The 3119-nt window shown below is 39.4% G+C and overlaps 1 non-coding gene across 1 annotated transcript in view; it reads right to left on the reverse strand.

Moving 5' to 3' along the window:
• Positions 1-257: 257 nt before the first annotated feature.
• LOC115220544 overlaps positions 258-3119 on the reverse strand; it is a 5380-nt gene continuing 2518 nt past the window's right edge. Inside the window, exons 2-3 of the transcript XR_005002463.1 lie at positions 1456-1562; positions 258-548 (exon numbers count right to left, since the gene is read on the reverse strand). This is a non-coding gene — a transcript (uncharacterized LOC115220544). The remainder of the gene's footprint in view (positions 549-1455; positions 1563-3119) is intronic.

Raw genomic sequence — 3119 nt, forward strand, 5'->3', positions numbered from 1 at the left:
GCAAATTTCCTGCGTGGAAATACACCTCCTCTTTTGTTTTATATATATAAATATATATATATATGTGTGTGTGTGTGTGTGTGTGTGTGTGTGTGTGTGTGTGTGTGTGTGTGTGTGTGTGTGTGTGTGTGTGTGTGTGTGTGTGTGTGTGTATGTATGTATATTTCATTTGCATGTGTATGTGTTTGTGTTTGCTGGTAAGGGTGAGTCTGCATGTTGCTCTGTGTGTGTGTGTCCTATGCATTGGAAAAGATAATTTTTTTTATTTATTTATTTATTATATTGTTTCCCCATCACCGCCATAATTACTTCCCCTTCTCTCACCTGATAAGGTACAGGTAGAGATCAGAACTATAATTAACTTCTAATTAATAGTAATCTAAATAGTAACTAAATTCAACCAATGATGAATTAACCCCAAAATAAAAATGGCGTCATCATTAATACTGGAGTTTGAAGAGTGGGTTGTCTTCGTTGAGGATGTCCGTGACGTAGACCGCACGTCCGTTCGGTGCAACAGCAATGTCGTGGGGCATAGCTTTGTTGTTCTGGAAAAGAAGAATAGCAGGAGACAAAAATTAAAGAATATCTTGGTTTTGTTTTTCGTTTTGGGGTTTGCGGGTGTATGGGATAGGCAAGTATTCTGAGAAATTGTTGGTGGAGGGGGCAACAGTATACGAGTTTGTGTATGAAGTGTGTTTGTTTGTTCCTTCTCGAGCCGTGCCTGGCTCATAAGGGCCGGTTTCCCGGTTTCTTCGGCGTATTGGTTCCCCACCTGGACGGGACGCCTGTCCGTCGCAGGTGAGCTGCAAGATGCAGGAGGGGAGAGTAAGAGAAAGTTGTAGTGAAAGAGTCAGCAGAAGTTCGCCATTACCTTCTGCCGGAGCCGCGTGAAGCTTAGGTGTTTCGCTCATAAACACACACACATCGCCCGGTCTGAGATTCGAACCCGAGATCCCTCGACCGCGAGTCTGCTGCTCTAACCACTAGGCCTTGTGCCTCCACTCAAGTTTGTGTATATGTATGTATAAGTATATACATGTTTGTGTGTGTCTGTGTGTATCTGTGTGTGTCTATGTGTACATATATGTTTAATTAAGTGATCAATTAATTATAGTTGCAGGAATGGCTGTGTGGTAAGAAATTTGCTTCCCAACCACATGGTTCCGGGTTCAGTCCCACTGCGTAGCACCTTGAGCAGATGTCTTCTACTATAGCCCTGGCTGCAGTCCTGTAACCCTTTGGTCAGCCTTCGACTGACGAAAAGTTTTGTCTCGTGACAGGATTTGGTAGTCGGGAACTGAAAGAAGTGTGTGTGCGTGTGTGCATTAATGCTTTGTGATGACACTGAAGAATCCTTATAGACTGTATAATTATTAGTATTGTTGTTGTGACTACAATTTAATTAATTAATGAATTGATTATTTAATTAATTAATCTCGTGATTAAACTCACCATGTTTCTTCCGGTGTGCCAGGTAGCAATAACTTCACCGTTCAGTAAGCCGATGGTACTGCCAAAACCTCGTCCAGACAACATACTGGCCACGTAAAGGACATTCACTGTGGAATAATAGAGAAAGAGAAAGACAGAGCGTGATTGTTTGGAAGTAAGGGAAAGTGTATAAGAATCAGACAAATGGGGCAGAGAAGTCTGCCCCATTCAGTATTTGTTTTCATGTATGTATATTTTGAATTAAATATATACACATATTCTATAAATATTCACGTATACGCATTCATATAATAGTCTTTTTCTAATATTACATATTAAGCATTGCAGCATGGAAGGTGTTTATAAGCCATTTAAGAAACACACAAAAGCCGTTCGATTCACTTCAACATTTAAGTTTAATTTGTCAAAATATTTTCGTCGCTAAAATCCGCGACCTGTTCACTGACAAAAATCCGTGCTGCATCACGGATTTTTGTCAGTGAACAGGTCGCGGATTTTAGCGACGAAAATATTTTGACAAATTAAACTTAAATGTTGAAGTGAATCGAACGGCTTTTGTGTGTTTCTTAAATGGCTTACAAACACCTTCCACGCTGCAATTGTTTTCGTTTCAGCACACGATCTCAGATCAATTTACTTGCTATGCGAGTACATCTCCGTAATATTAAGCATTGCCATCAAAATACATTCATTATGAAATAGAAAGAGAAACAGAGAGGGGAAAAAAGAGGGAGAGAAATAGAGAGAGAGAGAGACTGAGAGAGAGAGAGAGCTTTTGCCAGACAGAGAGAGACAGAGAGAGACAGGTAGCGAGAAAGACAATGGGTTTGTGTGATATCCATTGGTATCATAATTTAAATATGAATTTATAAAATGCTGTTGAAGAAAGGGGGTTTATATAGAACTTCTAGTGGTCTTATTTTAAATTTGGGTTTATGAAATATGTTCCGGGTTCTTTGTTTGAATCAATGTTCTCAACCGTTTTTTTACATATGGACCCCTTTGGTTATTATTTTATTGGTGTGGGTCTTCATAAAAAATTCGATGTTTAATGAATCCTATTATATTTATATAGTGGAGGCGCGTGGCTTAGTGGTTAGGGTGTCAGCATCATGATTGTAAGATTGTGGCTTCGATTCCTGGACCGGGCGACGCGTTGTGTTCTTGAGCAAAACATTTCATTTCACGTTGCTCCAGTTCACTCAGCTGGCAAAAATGAGTAACGCTGCGATGGACTGGCGTCTCGTCCAGCTGGGGAACATATACACCATAGAAACCGGGAGACCGGGCCCATAAGCCTGGCTAGGCTTTATAAGGGTGCATTTATTTATTTATTATTATTATTATATTTACATAATTAAATATTATTAAGATTTGTATAAAAGAATTGTTTAAATCTTTTGTGTATTGTAGGAGTTATACCAATTTATTTTACATAAATTTTAACAACAAAATCTTATACGGAACCCCACAAGGGCCATATGAACCTTGGTTGACAACCACTGTTTTAAATTATGAAGCACTGTTAAGGCCATAGTTTGAATAGACTGGTGCAGGCCTCATGATCCTAATGCTGCCGGTTAAATTCCTGGACTGAGCGAGTGATATGTCCTTACACAAGTCACTTCATTTCACATTACTCCAGTTTACTCAGCTGAAACGAG

This window comes from Octopus sinensis, linkage group LG16 (genome assembly GCF_006345805.1).
Source record: "Octopus sinensis linkage group LG16, ASM634580v1, whole genome shotgun sequence".
Lineage (NCBI taxonomy): Eukaryota > Metazoa > Mollusca > Cephalopoda > Octopoda > Octopodidae > Octopus > Octopus sinensis.